Raw genomic sequence first — 19,631 nt, 5'->3', positions numbered from 1 at the left:
ATAACAAGATCCTCAGAGACTCATTTGCTTCTAAAAGAAATGGCTTGGTTTCAAGTTAGACCTTGGGTGCCACTGACCAGAACCTGGTAAACTGTGGCAGCCCGTGTTCCTCTGAGCAAACTGCAGATACCTACTTTTGGTTTCTGGAGGAGAGAAACCCACTAGACTCTATTAGGTTCTAGTTGCTCCTCCCTGCTCCTGTTTTCAATGAAGCTGGCTGGAGGTCACACTTCATGCTACAGTATTGGCTTTACCTGCTCCTTTACCAGCCCAGCGCAGTTCAGCATCCTCAGTGTCCTCTTGGATTTGAACAAGACTGAGACCACAATATGGGTTGTGTCACTACACACCCATCTTCCCTTCCCTGGTCCTTCCTTTGTTAAACCAGGTGGTCTACACCTCAGGCTCCTCCCATACCTATGGGAAAGAGAGTCCCCACTAACATTTCATCATAGGATTCCTTCACCGAGGTAGAGCTCCAAAATGAGGAACTACAAAACTTTCTCCTTCTAGGTCTCATGCCCCACTCCCTTGTCTTGATCTTCACAGGACCAGAAAGGGCGAGCAGGCTTTTTATATACTAGTTCTGCTTAATCCTCTCTGCCCCTCTGGAGTCAAACCTTCCTGGCTAATCTCTGCTGGCAAGCAGGATGGTTTTTCTATGAGTTCTAGAAGGATTTCTGCAAACTTCTGGGCCAGGAATTTGATGCATTAAACAGACACAAAGACATTTGTTTTCAACTAACTTTTACACATACTTGCCTATTGTCTTACTGCAAAATCCCATTTAAATGTCAGAAACTGAAAAACTCTGTCATCATTACATTTCATTTCTACAAAGGAATCTTTTTCCCCCCTTTGGTCTTTTTTTTCTTTATTAATACATTTTTATTAATTTTACATACCAACCACAGATCCCCCTCTCATGCCTCCTCCCGATCTCCCCACAGCCTCCCCCCTAACCTATCCCCCATTTCCTCCTCTGACAAGGTAAGGCCTCCCATGGGAGTCAGCAGCCTAGTACATTCAGTTGAGCCAGGTCCAAGCCCCTCCTCCTGCATCAAGACTGTGCAAGGTGTCCCACCGTATTCGGCTCCAAAAAACCAGTTCATGTATCAAGAATAAATCCTGATTCTCCTGCCAAGGGCCCCTTAAACAGACCAAGCTACACAACTGTCTCACTTATGCAGAGGGCCTAGTCCAGTCCCGTGGAGGCTCCACAGCTGTTGATCTGAAGTTCGTGAGTTCCCACTAGCTTGGTTTGGTTGTCTGTAGGTTTACTCATCATGATCTTGATGCCCCTTGCTCATAGAATCCCTCTTCCCTCTCTTCAACTGGACTGCTGGAGTTTGGCCTGGTGCTTGACTGTGGATCTCTGCATCTGCTTCCATCAGTTACTAGAGAAAGGCTCTATGATGACGGTATTCACCAATTTAATTGTCAGGGTAGGCGAGCTCAGGTAGTTCTTCACTATTGCTAGTAGTCTAAGCTGAGGTCATCCTTGTGGATTCCTGGGAAGTTCCCTAATACCAAATTTTTCCCTATCTCCATGATGTCTCCCTCTACCAAGATATCTTTCATTGCTCTCCCACTCGGCCCTTGTTCCATCTCGACTATCCTGTTCCCTGTTATCATCCCCCGCCCCCTACCCTCCATTGCCCACCTCTCATCCCCAGTTTACTCAGGAGCTCTCATCTATTGCCCCTTCCCAGGTGGATCCATGCATCTCTCTTAGAGTCCTCCTTGTTAGCCAACTTCTCTGGAGCTGTGGGTTGTAGTCTAGTTATTCTTTGCTTTACATCTAGTATCCACTTATGCATGAGTACATACCATGTTGGTCTTTCTGAGTCTGAGTTATTTCACTCAGGATGGTATTTTCTAGTTCCATCCATTTGCCTGCAAATTTCATGATGTCATTGTTTTTTACTGCTGAGTAGTACTCCATTGTGTATATGTACCACATTTTCTTAATCCATTCTTCAGTTGAGGGGCATCTAGGTTCTATTACGAATAATGCTGCTGTGAACATAGTTGAGCATGTGCCCTTGTGGTATGATTGAGCATTCCTTGGGTATATGCCCAAGAGTCGCATCATAGGGTCTTGAGGTAGATTGATTGCCAATTTTCTGAGAAACCACCATACTGATTTCCAGAGTGGCTGTACAAGATTGCATTCCCACCAACAGTGGAGGAGTGTTCTTCCCCTTGCTCCACATCCTCTCCAACATAAGCTGTCATCAGTGTTTTTGATCTTAGCCATTCTGACAGGTATAAGATGGTATCTCAGAGTCGTCTTGATCTGCATTTCCTAATGACTAAGAATGTTGAGCAGTTCCTTAAATGTTTTTCAGCCATTTGAGATTCTTCTGTTGAGAATTCTCTGTTTAGCTCTGTAGCCCATTTTTTAATTGAATTGCTTGGTATTTTGATGTCTAGTTTCTTGAGTTCTTTATATATTTTGGAGATCAGCCCTCTATCAGTTGTGGGGTTGGTGAAGATCTTTTCCCATTCTGTAGGCTGTCATTTTTTCTTATTAACCATGTCCTATGCCTTACAGAAGCATCTCAGTTTCAGGAGGTACCATTTATTAATTGTTGCTCTCAGTGTTTGTACTACTGGTGTTAGATTTAGGAAGTAGTCTCCTGTGCCAATGTGTTCAAGGCTACTTCCTACTTTCTCTTCTATCAGGTTCAGTGTAACTGGATTTATGTTGAGGTCTTTAATCCACTTGGACTTGAGTTTTGTGCATGGAGATAGATATGGATCTATTTGCGATCTTCTATATGATCCAGTTATGCCAGCACCATTTGTTGAAGATGCTTTCTTTTTTTCATTGTATAGTTTTGGCTTCTTTGTTAAAAATCAGGTGTTCATAGGTGTGCAGATTAATGTCAGAATCTTCAATTCTATTTGTCCACATGTCGGTTTTTATGCTACCAAGCTGTTTTTGTTACTGTAGCTCTATAGTAGAGCTTGAGGTCAGAGATGGTGATGCCTCCAGAAGTTGCTTTATTGTACAGGACTGTTTTAGCTATCCTGGGTTTTTTGTTTTTCCAAATGAAGTTGAGTATTGTTCTTTCCAGGTCTGTGAAGAATTATGTTGGGATTTTGATGGGGATTGCATTGAATCTGTAGATTGCTTTTGGTAAGATTGCCATTTTTATTATATTTGTTCTACCTATCCATGAGCATGGGAGATCTTTCCATTTTTAAATATCTTCTTCAATTTCTTTCTTCAAGGACTTAAAGTTCTTATCATACAGGTCTTTTACTTGTTTGGTTAGAGTTACTCCAAGATATTTTATATTATTTGTGGCTATTGTAAAGGGTGATGTTTCTCTGATTTCTTCTTGGCCCGTTTATAATTTGTATATAGGAGAGCTATATTGATCTTTTTTTAGTTAATCTTGTATCCCGCCACATTACTGAAGGTGTTTATCAGTTGTAGGAGTTCCCTAGTAGAATTTTTGGGGTCACTTATGTATACTATCATATCGTCTGCAAGTAGCGAAAGTTTGACTTCTTCCTTTCCAATTTGTGCCCCCTTGATCTCCTTTTGTTGTCTTATTGCTCTAACTAGAACTTTGAGTACTATATTGAATAAATATGGGGAGAGTGGACAGCTTTGTCTTGTTCCTGACTTTAGTGGAATCACTTTGAGTTACTCTCCATTTAATTTGATGTTGGCTGTCAGCTTGCTGTAAATTGCCTTTATTATGTTTAGGTATGTTCCTTGTATTCCTGATCTCCAACACCTTTATCATGAAGGGGTATTGGATTTTGTCAAAGGCTTTTTCAGCATCTAATAAGATGATTGTGTGGGTTTTTTTTCTTTCAGTTTGCTTATATGGTGTATTACATTGACAGATTTTTTTTTTTTTTTTTTTTTTTTTGGTTTTTCGAGACAAGGTTTCTCTGTGTAGCTTTGCGCCTTTCCTGGATCTCGCTCTGTAGACCAGGCTGGCCTCGAACTCACAAAGATCCGCCTGCCTCTGCCTCCCAAGTGCTGGGATTAAAGGAGTGCGCCACCACCGCCCGGCTACATTGACAGATTTTTATATGTTGAGCCATCCATGTATCTCTAGGATGAAGCCTACTTGATCATGGTGAATGATTTTTTTGATTTTTTTTGATGTGTTCATGGATTTGGTTGAGTGTTTTTGCATCAATGTTCATGAGGGAGACTGGTCTGTAGTTCTCTTTCTTTGTTGCATCTTTGTGTAGTTTGGGGTATCAGGGTAAGTGCAGCCTCATAAAAGGAGTTTGGTAATGTTCCTTCTGTTTCTATTGTGTAGAACAATTTGAAGAGTATTGGTATTAGCTCTTGTTTGAAATTCTGGTAGAATTATATGCTGAAACCATCTGGCTCCGGGCTTTTTTTTGGTTGGGAGACTTTTAATGATTGTTTCTACTTCCTTAGGAGTTATAGGTCTATTTAAGTTGTTTATCTGGTCTTGATTTAATTTTGGTATGTGGTGCCTATGCAGAAAATTGTCCATTTCTTTCAGATTTTCCAATTTTGTGGAGTACAGGTTTTTGAAGTATGATTGGATGATTCTCTGGATTTTCTTGTTTTCTGTTGTTATGGCTCCCTTTTCATTTCTGATTTTGTTAACTTGGATGTTCTCACTCTGCCTTTTTTGTTTGTTTGGATAAGAGCTTGTCTATCTTGTTGATTTTCTCAAAGAACCAACTCTTTGTTTCATTGATTCTTTGTGTTGTTCTCTTTGTTTCTATTTTATTGATTTCAGCCCTCAATTTGATTATTTCCTGGCATCTATTCCTCTTGGGTGAGTTTGCTTCTTTTTGTTCTAGAGCTTTCAGGTATGCTGTTAAATCATTATTGAGATTTCTCCAACTTCTTTATGTGGGCATTTAGTGCTATGAATTTTCCTCTTAGCACTGCTTTCATAGTGTCACATAAGTTTGGGTATGTTGTACATTCATTTTCATTGAATTTTCTAGGAAGTCTTTAATTTCTTTATTTCTTCCTTGACCCATTCTTTATTTCTTCCTTGACCCACTGGTGATTCAATTGAGTGTTATTCAGTTTCTATGAGTTTGTAGGTTTTCTGTAGTTTTTGTTGTTATTGAAATCTAACTTTAAGCCATGGTGGTCTGATAAGATACAGGAGGTTATTCCAATTTTTTTGTATCTGTTGAGATTTGCTTTGTGACCAAGTATGTGATCAATTTTAGAGAAGGTTCCATGGAGTGCTGAGAAGAAGATCTAACATCTGTTAGATCCCTTATTTCTCTGTTAAGTTTCTGTCTGGCAGACCTATCCATTGGTGAGAGTGGAGTGTTAACTCTCACTATTAGTGTGTGGGGTTTGATATGCAATTTAAGCTTTAGCAATGTTTCTTTTACATATGTGGGTGCCCTTGTATTTGGGGCATAAATATTCAGAATTGAGACTTCATCTTGATGGATTTTTCCTGTGATGAATATGTAATGTTTTTCCTGATCTCTTTTGATTGATTTTAGTTTGAGATCTATTTTGTTAGATATCAGGATAGCTACACCAACTTGCTTCTTAAGTCCATTTGATTGGAAAGCCTTTCCCAACCTTTTACTCTGAGGTAGTGTCTGTCTTTTTTTTTTTTTTTTTGGTTTTTCGAGACAGGGTTTCTCTGTGTAGCTTTGCGCCTTTCCTGGAACTCACTTGGTAGCCCAGGCTGGCCTCGAACTCACAGAGATCCGCCTGGCTCTGCCTCCCGAGTGCTGGGATTAAAGGCGTGCGCCACCACCGCCCGGCGTGTCTGTCTTTGAAGTTGAGGTGTGTTTCTTGTATGCAGCAGAAGGATGGATCCTGTTTTCCTTTCCATTCTGTTAGCCTGTGTCTTTTTATAGGCAAATTGAGTTCATTGATGTTAAGGGATATTAATGACCAGTGATTGTTAATTCCTGTTATTTTTTTTGTTGGTAGTGTGTTTATTTACCTTCTTTGAGATTTGCTGCTGTGGGATTATCTATTGCCCGTGTTTTCATGGGTGCATCTAACTTCCTTAGGTTGGAGTTTTCCTTCTAGTGCTTTCTGTAGGGCTGGATTTGTGGATAGGTATTGTTTAAATCTGGTTTTGTCTTAAAATATCTTGTGTACTCCATCTATGGTGATTGAAAGTTTTGCTGGGTATAGTAGTCTGGGCAAGCAAGCATCCATGGTCTGTTAGTGTCTGCATTACATCTGTCCAGGACCTTCTGGCTTTCAGAGTCTCCATTGAGAAGTTGGGTGTTGTTCTGATGGGTCTGCCTTTATAGTCACTTAGCATTTTTCCTTTGCTTCTCTTAATATTTTTTTCTTTATTTTGTATGTGTAGTGGTTTGATTATTATGTGGGGAAGGGACTTTTGTTCGGGGGGGGGGGGTCTAGTCTATTTGATGTCCTGTAACCTTCTTGTATCTTCATAGGCATTTCCTTCTTTAGGTTGGGAAAGTTTTCTTCTATGATTTTCTACAAAGGAATCTTAATAATTCCCATTTCCTCACTTTTCTTCTTAGTGGTAGATGAACACGTGGTACTCATATATGTGGGAAGGCAGAAGAGAAAAGTGTACAATTTTTTAATATTTTTATGCCACTTAAAACTTACAGTAGATTCAAAAATAATTTTCCTACAGTAGTTATGAAATTGACAGAAAGCTGAAGCTATTTTTAATGTATGATTGATATAATATAAGAATAATATTTTAGTAAAATGCTCACAGGTCTCCTTTGGGGAGGCAGTAAAGCAACGGTACACATTAATAAACAGAAAGGGTGACAAGAATTCTGCATAGGAAGATGTCATTACTCTTCCAAAAATGCAAAAACAGTCAGAAAATAGAACAGAAGATACAAACTTCTTAGAACTCAATACAATAGAATTGTTAGCTATTAATAACTATGGAATTGGCCACAGCTATCCAGTGAAGAAAATCTGAATTTAATGTTTTTATTTGTAAGTAGGAAACAAATTAAGCACTCACTTTAAGCCTGTAATAAAATAACCACAAAATGAATCAAAAGACAGGAAAATTATGTAACAAATATAAAACTAGAAACTAATAGATAAAGAAATTATGGACTGTCTTAGGGTTTCTATTGCTGTGACAAAACACCATGACAAAAAAGCAAGTTGGGGACGAAAGGGTTTATTTGGTTTACACTTCCACATTGCTGTTCATCACCGAAGGAAGTCAGGACAGGAACTCAAACAGGGCAGGATCCTGGAGTCAAGAGCTGATGCAGAAGCCATGGAAGATGTTGTTTACTGGCTTGCTTCCCATGGCTTGCTCATATTTCTTATAGAATCCAAGACCACCAACCCAGGGATGGCCCACCCACCATGGGCGAGGCGCCCCCCCCCCCCCCCCCGCCCCCCATTGATCACTAATTGAGAAAATGCTTAACATCTGAGTTTCATGGCGGCATTTCCTCAACTGAGGCTCCTTCCTCTCTGATGACTCTAGCTTGTGTCAGGTTGACACACACAAAAAAAACAGCCAGTATATGAACCTAAAGTAAGGTTTTGCTTTTGAAGAAAGTTGAATCAGTGAGAGATGCATTTCAGCAAAGCCTCCTAAGGAGCTGACATCACAGGCGTGTGCCACCACCCAGCCAGCATTATTTTTATGTAAGGTTGTGGTGGCTTTTGTGCAGGGTTGTAGTTCTGGCAAAGTCTTTTGTGATAGCTTCTTTTCTCAGGCAACCGTATGTAACGTCTCTTCCTTTATAGCCTTCAGGCGTGATTACTTCTTTTACTTAAACTGACAGTGACTCCATTTTGATCCTGACAACTTTCACTTGAGAAATCAAGACAAAGAACAGTTGATTGCTCTCACTTAAACTTTTGACTGCTTGCTCTAGAAATAACAAACAAATAACTTTTAAAAACTCCCATAAGTTATCCTCTTAGCCATAACTTAGTACATAGCCATAGTACACACACAAGTAAATAAATCTAGTTAAAAACTGTAAAGAAAATATATAGTATAAATGAAGCAACAAGAAGACATGCTAAAATAAAATAAAAGGCAGCACAATAGCCCCTCTCCCAAAGCACTAAAGAGTAAAGTGCACTTTTAGAATTAAAAAATGTCGTCGTTGAAATGAAAGACCCAACAAAAGAACTGGAGGGTAAAGTCAAGGAAGCATACTAGAAAGTAAGAAAAATAACAACAAAAATTGAGGGTAAAGTCAAGGAAGCATACTAGAAAGTAAGAAAAATAACAACAAAAATTGAGGGTAAAGTCAAGGAAGCATACTAGAAAGTAAGAAAGAAAAATAACAACAAAAATTGAGGGTAAAGTCAAGGAAGCATACTAGAAAGTAAGAAAAATAACAACAAAAATTGAGGGTAAAGTCAAGGAAGCATACTAGAAAGTAAGAAAGAAAAATAACAACAAAAATTGAGGGTAAAGTCAAGGAAGCATACTAGAAAGTAAGAAAAATAACAACAAAAATTGAGGATAAAGTCAAGGAAGCATACTAGAAAGTAAGAAAAATAACAACAAAAATTGAGGGTAAAGTCAAGGAAGCATACTAGAAAGTAAGAAAAATAACAACAAAAATTGAGGGTAAAGTCAAGGAAGCATACTAGAAAGTAAGAAAAATAACAACAAAAATTGAGGGTAAAGTCAAGGAAGCATACTAGAAAGTAAGAAAAATAACAACAAAAATTGAGGGTAAAGTCAAGGAAGCATACTAGAAAGTAAGAAAAATAACAACAAAAATTGAGGGTAAAGTCAAGGAAGCATACTAGAAAGTAAGAAAAATAACAACAAAAATTGAGGGTAAAGTCAAGGAAGCATACTAGAAAGTAAGAAAAATAACAACAAAAATTGAGGGTAAAGTCAAGGAAGCATACTAGAAAGTAAGAAAGAAAAATAACAACAAAAATTGAGGGTAAAGTCAAGGAAGCATACTAGAAAGTAAGAAAAATAACAACAAAAATTGAGGGTAAAGTCAAGGAAGCATACTAGAAAGTAAGAAAGAAAAATAACAACAAAAATTGAGGGTAAAGTCAAGGAAGCATACTAGAAAGTAAGAAAAATAACAACAAAAATTGAGGGTAAAGTCAAGGAAGCATACTAGAAAGTAAGAAAAATAACAACAAAAATTGAGGGTAAAGTCAAGGAAGCATACTAGAAAGTAAGAAAAATAACAACAAAAATTGAGGGTAAAGTCAAGGAAGCATACTAGAAAGTAAGAAAAATAACAACAAAAATTGAGGGTAAAGTCAAGGAAGCATACTAGAAAGTAAGAAAAATAACAACAAAAATTGAGGGTAAAGTCAAGGAAGCATACTAGAAAGTAAGAAAAATAACAACAAAAATTGAGGGTAAAGTCAAGGAAGCATACTAGAAAGTAAGAAAAATAACAACAAAAATTGAGGGTAAAGTCAAGGAAGCATACTAGAAAGTAAGAAAAATAACAACAAAAATTGAGGGTAAAGTCAAGGAAGCATACTAGAAAGTAAGAAAAATAACAACAAAAATTGAGGGTAAAGTCAAGGAAGCATACTAGAAAGTAAGAAAAATAACAACAAAAATTGAGGGTAAAGTCAAGGAAGCATACTAGAAAGTAAGAAAAATAACAACAAAAATTGAGGGTAAAGTCAAGGAAGCATACTAGAAAGTAAGAAAAATAACAACAAAAATTGAGGGTAAAGTCAAGGAAGCATACTAGAAAGTAAGAAAAATAACAACAAAAATTGAGGGTAAAGTCAAGGAAGCATACTAGAAAGTAAGAAAAATAACAAAAATTGAGGGTAAAGTCAAGGAAGCATACTAGAAAGTAAGAAAAATAACAACAAAAATTGAGGGTAAAGTCAAGGAAGCATACTAGAAAGTAAGAAAAATAACAACAAAAATTGAGGGTAAAGTCAAGGAAGCATACTAGAAAGTAAGAAAAATAACAACAAAAATTGAGGGTAAAGTCAAGGAAGCATACTAGAAAGTAAGAAAAATAACAACAAAAATTGAGGGTAAAGTCAAGGAAGCATACTAGAAAGTAAGAAAAATAACAACAAAAATTGAGGGTAAAGTCAAGGAAGCATACTAGAAAGTAAGAAAAATAACAACAAAAATTGAGGGTAAAGTCAAGGAAGCATACTAGAAAGTAAGAAAAATAACAACAAAAATTGAGGGTAAAGTCAAGGAAGCATACTAGAAAGTAAGAAAAATAACAAAAATTGAGGGCTGCTCCAAGATGTTGGATGCCTGCATTAATTCCAGAGAAAATGGGGGAAAGGGGATACAGGGAAAACTAACATCAAAGAAATTCCTCCTCCTCCTCCTCCTCCTCCTCCTCCTCCTCCTCCTCCTCCTCTTCCTTCTCCTCCTCCTCCTCCTCCTCCTCCTCCTCCTGCTCTTCCTTCTCCTCCTCCTCCTCCTCCTCCTCCTCCTCCTCCTCCTCCTCCTCCTCCTCCTCCTCTTCCTTCTCCTCCTCCTCCTCCTCCTCGTTAAGACAGAATGATGTGCATTTTCAGATAAAATGAACCTACTCAGTGCTCAGAACAGGTCCAAAACACTGTTATCGTGATGAAACAAAATTTCAAACCATGGAAGAATTTCAGACCACAGAGTAGGATGGACATATGGTGCTTACAATGTAGAGAACGGAGCCGGGTGGTGGTAGTGCACGCCTTTAATCCCAGCACTCGGGAGGCAGAGGCAGGCAGATCTCTGAGTTCGAGGCCAGCCTGGTCTACAGACTGAGTTCCAGGACAGCCAGGACTGTTTCACAGAGAAACCCTGTCTCAAAAAAAAAAAAAAACAAAAAAACCAAATAACAACAACAACAACAAATGTAGAGAACAGAGGTGGAACTGGAGGGGAAATTCTGGGACTTAACAAAACAGACCACAGGATCCCTGAGAAGCTAGGTTCCTTTGCTTGTATCTGCTAGGCCAGTTAAACAATAGCAAAAAGAAAAAAAAAAAAAGGAACAAAGTGATCCAATAATCCTTACCTTCAAGTCACCTGGAGAGTACTGGAATGAGATTTATGTTTAAGCAGAGAGCCAGAGTTATGCATAGTTAAGTGGTCTTAGGGTATGAGCCCACTGTCCATCACCTATCATTGTCTGGAATCCAGTATTTTCTACAAGTTGTAAATCTCTTTCAAGGAGACAAGTTCCACTTCTGCGTGGTCCAGTCTTCAGCCTTTTTTTCTTCCTAGCAGGAAGATTCTTACGACATTCCAATTTCTTGGGGTGCTTTGTTTAAATAGTCTGGTAGCCAAAGGGAGAGGCAAAGTTTCTCTGGAATAGTCTCATTCTTTTCAGGCATGACAGTTACAAAGAGTCACTAAACTAAAGAGCAGTTAGACATCATACAGGTCCTAGAAAAAGACTGGGTAAGTAAGTATAAATCATTACTGCTGCTAGGAGACTAAGTAAGTGTTCTTTGACAATTATAATCAATTAAAATGTAACTTGGATTTTTTTAAATGTCAGTAAAATATATATCTTTCTTCTGTAGTACCTTTGTTTTTGATGTTTTTAATATGGTCTACTCTTATTCTATTATTCAGATGAAAATATCATATTAGGATTGGGTTTTGATGTTATTCATCAGTAGTTAATATATATCTGTATATATAACATATGTATATATGTTAGAGAATATAAGTGATATATAATTTTATATCTGTATTAAAGAAAAGCTTGGGTATTGTGGTTCACACTTCAAATCCTAGCCCTTGGGAGATCATGATAGAAGAATTGCCATGAGTCTTAGGCTGGCCCGGGGTTCAAAATATTAGTTCATCAGAGTTACATGGTGAGACTCTGATTCAAAATAAAACAAAATAACAACAACAAAAATGAACAAATGCCCACAGACACAACAAAAAGAAGAAAGAGAGTGTAATTATCACAGCACTCAACTTTCATGGTTGATAATTCTGCTGCATAGCACCCCCAAATAATATAGGAACAAAAGCAATTTTTGCTTAAAACACAGAAATAATGCACTAATTTACCTGAAGAATGTTTTTCCCACTGCGTCTTGTCAGCACATACTTAACCTTACTTGAATAAAACAGCTCTCCATAGCATTGATGAGTTCTTGATACATTTTGCAAAGACAGAATGCATCCTTGAAAGAACATTATTATCTTACAGCCCATCTCTGTGTGTGACCTTGTCACAGCATAACCTTTCTGTGTGCAACTGAAGTGTGGAATTTGGACACTTGGACACCAGCATGATTGACCCAATTAAACACTCACTCTGGGTTTCACCTGTGTGTGCTTTGCCAACTTTTAAAAAACATTGATTGTCTGTGCTGTCGGTGGAGACAGCTTTATCCAGTTTTGCTGGATGACACCACAACGTGCTGTCATATACAGGGTTTGTCTGGTACATTTACATAACCTGTCTGGCCTCTAGAGGCATTGAAGTCTGACTCCAGAAACTGCCATAAATAAGCACTTGAAGAATCCACCAGGGGTCAGCACACCAAGTATGAGCTCCCCAGCTTTCCTATGAATTTCACCAAGAAAAAATAATCCAAATACATTTTAAATTGTAGTGTACATATAACTAAAAAACCACTTTCCCTTTTCAAGTAAGTTTGCTGGGCACTGCTTTGGTTCTTCCTCTAAGGACCAGACACTCAATAGTCACTAACTCTGATTTTGGTCCTGAGTGACCACGCCAGTTCTTTCTATGAAATTATGAACCCCCAGGAAAGACAGGCTATCAAAAAAGAGAACTGTGAAGAGACAGTTTGTTCAAAAACAAAAAAAAAATGACTTTGTGGGCTAGGAGTTGACCAGAATTGCAACACTGCTAAATGCAGTGTCCAAGAAAGACCTATACTGAAGTGATGAAAGAATGTTCCTCACTAAAAAGAGAAAGGAGCCAGAACACAAAGCATTGAGTGAAAGCCCAGAGACTGACCAAATAGAAGCTGGCATTTACAAACTGCTGACCATAAAACAGCAGCAAAAAGTCCCCCAAATTTTCTTCTGCTTCAATAAGTTCAAAACTAACTCTAGATACGGGTAAACGAGCAGCAACATGGATGGCATGTAGGGTGTACTAAGAGTTCTTTTGCTTTTGTTTTTTCAAAACCAAAAACTTATTAGATGTTTTGGAATCATTAGAATGTATGGTCTAATAAGTATGTTAAGTAAGTAAAGATAAGCAGTCCAAAAATGAAAGCATCATCAGTAGTGTTGGTAACAAAAAGGGAAAACACGGGAAGCTGTACAGTTTGGCAGACTGTAGGAAAGGGGAACGAGGAGAATCTGAAAAGACAACAGATTATCAACTGGTCAAAACAGGAGGGAGTCGTTGTAAATTAATCAGTAACCCACACTCTGAAGATGTCATTAGTTCACTGTAAAGCAAAAAGTAAGAGATATAGGATCAAAAAATTGTTTGATCAATTTTGGCGTGATTTAGGGCATTCAGCTTAGCATAACAAGATGTTGTAACCTGGGTGGCTTACAAATGACAGCATTTGTTTTTCATGATTCTGGAGGTCGAGAAGTCCCTGGGTCAGGGCACCAGCAGAGTTGGGTCACAAATGGAGCCTCCTGGCCGTGCCTCCAATGATGGAAGAAGATGCATAGTCTCTTTATAAGGACAGGAATTGTAGCTTCAGGAATTCATCACCTCCAAAGGCCCTATTTCCTAATACTATCACAGTAGTGTTAAGACAACGTGTAGGGGAAATATGACATTCAGACCATAGCAAATAGTTATCTGAGGCAAGATAAGCATAATATTAAGGCAGCAAGATAAATTAAAACAGAGTTAGAACACTTGTGCTTTGAAAAATAGTTAAATCACAATCCTAAAATGCTAGACTAGCAATGTCAATTTCAGACAAAGTACAACTGATAGAAAAAGCATAGATGTGAAAAAATAAACAAAAGGAACATGTAGTGCTTGTGAATACATGTGCATGTAAAAATGACCCTTGGGCTAGCTCTTGTAGAGTACCTAGATTCAATCCCCAGCACCTACTTGGTTGCTCACACCTATCTAACTCCAGTTCCGGAGGATCCGACGCCTTCTTTTGGCTTCCTTCAGGAGCCAAACATACACATGGTACATAGACATGCAAGCAGGCAAAACACCCATACACATAAAACATAAGAACTTAAAAAGGAGCAGAAAGGAATAGAATATTGTGGGAGTCTCTGCAAACACCATGGTCAGCAGAGTGTTGATCCAAGTAAGGCAAGAAGGAAGTCCAGTTCAACAGGACTCAGTAGCCAGCGTCGGTTCAGACTTCTAGAGGCTGACCCCAGGCAGTTGATTTTAGCATATTTAAGTACAGCACAGTTTGGAAAAAAAGTTTCCCACGGATATTTAACTCGATCCCATGTGCACAATAAAGCTTAAGGCATAACTAAATCGAAACTCTTTGCAAAGTACATGCGACCTCTTCCATAAAGAAAGGTTTCATAGATTGACTACATGTGACATCTTAAAGGTCTGGGGAGGATCTGGTATGGTCTCTGTCATACAGTTAGTGCAGAGGTCACCAGACTATTAACCATAACCACTCCTAGCCTTCTGGGCAGAAAACAGGTTACACATCTCTTTCTTTGAAGAAACAACCATGCATGTTTAACATTCCTGGTTTCCCTTATCCTTGTCAGTAAGAATAAGGAATTCTGTGCCTCATATGAAAGAAAGAAACTGGGGATTAAAATAAAAAGCTTTTTTTTTTTTTACTAAAGTGAATAAATGGAATAAAATAAAAAAGACACAAATAATACTCATAATAAAAGAGTATATCTCTATGGATGTAGTGGAGTTTGAATGCGTATGTATTTATGGTTTGAAACAGGGCTTCTCTCTGAAGCCCAGGCTGGCTTCAAGCATGCAGAGTATCTCTTGCCTCAATTTACTGAGTGCTGGGATTACAGATGTGAGCCATCACACTTGGTTTGGTGGAGATTTATAAAAGCACACATGAGTGCCTAAAACTTTGCTGAAATAGTTATTTTTCTAAAATAAATAAATTAATAAATAAAAACCATGAACCTCGGCCGGGCGGTGGTGGCGCACGCCTTTAATCCCAGCACTCGGGAGGCAGAGCCAGGCGGATCTCTGTGAGTTCGAGGCCAGCCTGGACTACCAAGTGAGTTCCAGGAAAGGCGCAAAGCTACACAGAGAAACCCTGTCTCGAAAAACCAAAAAAAAAAAAAAAAAAAAAAAACAAAAAAACAAAAAACCATGAACCTCAAAGATACCAAAAAGACCAAGATTCTCATAAATAGGACAGTCATGATAGAAACAAGCCCAGTAATCAGAGGGTCCCATTGGACTTATCTCACCCTTCAAAAAGACACCACGTCAGATAATTTTACTTACGAAGAGCATTTATCTATTTCAAACCACTTCACAGAGGAAAAGAGAAAGTTGCCAGCTAATTCTATAAGGCTAATGTAACCTTGGTACCCACGTGGAGATAGGAAGAGAAGGTCTTATGCAAATTACATGGGTGATTTAGATGCAAATATCTCAAGTAAAATACTAGCAAATAGAACTCAGCAAACCACATGTGTTTGGAGGCCACATGAAGATTTTAATGCCTTTTTGGACCTGGCTTCAAAGTCATACATGGTAATTTTTTTCTCCTTCACACACAAATAGCCCTGATTCAGCATAGAACTTGCCTATGGCCCTAAAAAGCAAGGATCATGCTGGGGGGCCACCTTTTAGAAATTAAAAGCACACATATTTCCTTAGATAGTGTAAAAATTACTTACTACAAAGTTGCACTATTGTGTTTGTTTGTTTGTTTGTTTGTTTGTTTGGAGACAGGTCTCCTGTGGCCCAGGGCAGTCTGGGCTAAATAGTCAGGATTCCTGCCTCCACCTCCTGAGAGCTGGGGGTATGGGAATAAACACACCACCACGCTGAATTTACCCAGGGCTTCCTGTAAGCATTCTACCAACCAAGTTACATTCCAGCCCCCAAATTCTTAACATGATTAAGATAACCATTTTACTTTGAGATAACTATAGTCACAAAAAAAAATGTAATAATCACAGGTCCAGTTACCCAGTTTCCCTCTTTGGTAGCATATTGCTTACCTATATAGCTATATAGCACAGTATTGTAACCAGGACCTTGACATTGACACTGCTACAAGCAGAAGTGCTCTAACACCATAGGGGGCCCTCCTGGTTTTTGTTTGTTTGTTTGTTTTTTAAGTCCAGTATTTTTTTTTTAATCTCATTTTACCATAGAACCCTTTGATTCGAGTAACACTATTGATTCCTGGGTGCACGGTGGAGTGTGTTGGTTTTAGTCTTCAGTTGAAGGCAATATTAAAAAACTGTTCACAGCACCTTAAGTTCAGCCAACCCTTGTAAAACCATTTTCCACCCGGAACTTGGCAAGATTGACATCCATAGCCTGACACATGATTTGTTTCTGGGGGTCCTATCACGAGTGGTCTGGCTGCCCCTTCTGAGTGGAGGGCTCCTATTTTTGGAAGGCAGAGCATCCAGAGTTAAACACAGCCTCCCAGCCAGGGCTGGGAGAAGCCTTCTATGAGCTTCAGATCTGTGTGGGAGGGTAAGTCCCTTTCAATTTCAAAATGCCACAATTCCTAATTCCTTTCATGCCTTTGGGTTCTGTGACCGCCCCCTCCCCAGCAGAACACAGCCCACTCTCTCAACCCCTTTCCCTTGCATGTTCAAAATGTATGGGCACTTTGAGAGAACCAGCCGGGTGGTCCTCCACATGATGTCACCCGAAGAAAATTAATCACCCCCACTAAGCCCGGCTGGGACTTTTATACATTGAAGCTTATCCTCATGAAACAAGTAACTCATAAAGCCAGTTGTCTTCAGTTCGGTGCACACTTGGCTCGAGATCCTCTCACATGATTGAGAACCACAGAGCTCTGGCTGCGTGCCCCTCACCCGCCAGCCCCTCTGCAGATGACCTTGGAAATGAGAAAGACAGCACTCCTTGGGTCAGATCTGTAAGAGAGATGGAAAAGACTGAAATCCTCAACCTCTAAGATCTTTTTCTTGGACACTTTTTTGGAGTTGGCATACATCATTCCAGTTCCCAGCTGGGGAATCCGCTTTTGCGGATGTGATCTGCCGGCCAGACTCCCTAGGGAAGGGTCGGGGTTAGAGAGAATAGGGGCCAGTCTAACCCAACAGGACCACACTCTAGGATGGTCAGTTCAGCCCTGAGACTCGGCAGCGTGCATTCCAATTTCTTGCCAGTTATTGGTACTGGAGAGAAGGGAAGGGCAGAAAAAAACGATAAATGAAAAGGGAGTTCTTAAGTGTGTCTGATTTTGTTCTGTAGAGAGGACAGAGTTGCAGCCATCTGCAGAATAGCTCATCTTGAAGAGTTTGCGGCTAGAAGGGCAGCGCAACACCGAGCCTCGGTTCCCTGAGAGGAAATGCCTCTTATGCTACTTCTGGGTTCAGTGAGAGCAGTGGAACCCATCTACACATAGTTCTCCGAACAGGTGGAAGGGCGTAACAGTCAGGGCATCTGAGTTCAATCCTATCATTCTGGACGTGTGTGTGTGTGTGTGTGTGTGTGTGTGTGTGTGTGTGTGTGTGTGTGTGTGTGTGTGTGTGTGTGTGAAGGTCTCAAACAAAAGGCATTGCTTAATGAGATGACAGTGTGATTAGGAAAGCCGGGCTGGGCGATACACGCCTTTAATCCTAGCTCTCGGGAAGCAAAAGAAAATCAAGAAGTTTCAGTACCTACCTAAGGCCTTGGGGGAGTGTCAGTGTCTTTCTTTACACCATCTCCTCCAGGAAGTCTTCAGAGATAACTCCTTCCCTAACAGGGCTTGGATGAGCAGACACCCCCGCCAATCCCCCACCCCCCAGAGCCCCTGGATCAGCTTATTGGCCCTTGGTCCTGTTCTAGGAAGGACGCAGACCTAGGACATGTGGCACCTGCAGTGGGGCCAGGGCTTGGCAGCCTCAGTAGGTTACTGCAGTGTTGGGACACAGCAACCGGAGGGGTAGAGATGACCCAGCAGTTGAGCAGCTCTAGGTCTCCAGAAATACAGAACAATGGCCACAGCCGCTTGCAGTGAATCTGGGATCCGCTAGTAGGGCTGGGTGTGGGTATAGGGGCTTGCTCGGTGCCGCAGAACTGGGGTAGGCAGGACCTCGAGGCCAGGCCTCCCAATGTCAGCTTTGCCTAACAGTTTAGACCTACCTTCTGAATCACTTCCTTGCTGGTGTTCGTGTGACCCTCTTGGGCTTCGAACTTCCTCAGCTTCCTCAAATCCATCTACTCTGCACTCAAGGTGCCTCACTCCATCTTCCAGAACACACAACGGCCTCTTTGCACAGAACACAGGTTGGAAACTAAGCTGTTGGCTCTTGGCCACTGCAGCCTGACCCCTGCTCCCATGCTGGATGTGAAAAGACCCAGGAGCTGTTCAACACCAACACCCAACAGCCAGATCCAATGGAATTGGCTCCATTGGATGGGTTTGAGAAATCCATTCTGGGCTTGTCTTATTCCTTATGCTTTGTCCTGAAATGTTGTCCACCTTTTTTTTTTCCCCCTTTGTCTTTAAACTACAAAGTTTAGGGGATGGCGAAATGATGTCAGTGCTGCTGGTAGGGTTGAGAACGTGTGGAAGAGGTGAGGGTGCCTGTCCAGAATAAAGCCACAGGTACCTCAGGAGCAGGTTGTTGATGCAACCAAGTTGAACCTGGAGTAGAATAGGAGTTAGGATGTTGGGTAAATGTGTACTCAGGATGCATCTCCCTTCCTGGTTCTCACTTGGCCGCATTAAATTTTGATGTATGAAGGCCATAATGTTGCAGATCACATCTGTAAAGCAGACACGGTGAGAAGGAAGGTCCAGCTGGTCGATTTGCCGTTTGCTGGACATAGTACTTCAGGGAATAATGGTACAAGTTGGAGGGACTCTGCCCCAGTAAACTCAACATCTGGGGAGTGGGAGGTGAACTGTGGGAGCTGCCAGTCAACAGGGGTTCAAGTTCAAGTGAATGGGGGAGGTAGGTGAGAAGTGTTACTCAGAGCAGAACCTGACAAAAACAAGCAAATGCAATATAGCAGTCACTGTCTCAAGCCTCCAAGCTGGAGAATATATATATATAAAGATTGAGCAAACTGAAGATAGTTCGGCTCACATTTTTCTCCTCGGCAACACGCCCTTCTTGGAGAGAACACAGACGTTAGGGTCAAAGAAATGAGTTTAGTTCTTGGGTAACCTGCAGCTGTGGGATTGCTCAGGTACCAGATTTGGAATCCCTAGAATTTCAGCTTCCATCTGCTAAACTGGACCAAGGTGAGAAGCCAGTGATATTAAGTGCCTGTCACACCTGGCGGGAGCTACTCACACAGAAAAATCACTGTCACTGAAATTATTATACATAACAGGAAGCTATCTTTTTTTTTTTTTAAAGAAATCATGCTATGGTTTAATAGCTGGTCAACACACGCTATTAATAGAGAGAATCTTGTGGTGGTTTAAATGAGAAATGTCCCTCATAGTCTCCAATTGGTCATGCTGTTTGGGGGAGTTTAGGTGGTAGAACCTTGCTGGGGGGCATTATGTCACTGGGAGCCAGCTTTGGTGTGAAGGGCCTTGTGTGGCCTCCGGGTTACCTTTTCTGTCTTGTGTTTATGATAAGAGATGTGAGCTCTCAGCA

Source organism: Peromyscus californicus, unplaced genomic scaffold (genome assembly GCF_007827085.1).
Source record: "Peromyscus californicus insignis strain IS unplaced genomic scaffold, ASM782708v3 Scaffold_21__1_contigs__length_65335640, whole genome shotgun sequence".
NCBI classification, from domain to species: Eukaryota; Metazoa; Chordata; class Mammalia; order Rodentia; family Cricetidae; genus Peromyscus; species Peromyscus californicus.
This window is presented reverse-complemented; position numbering follows the sequence as displayed.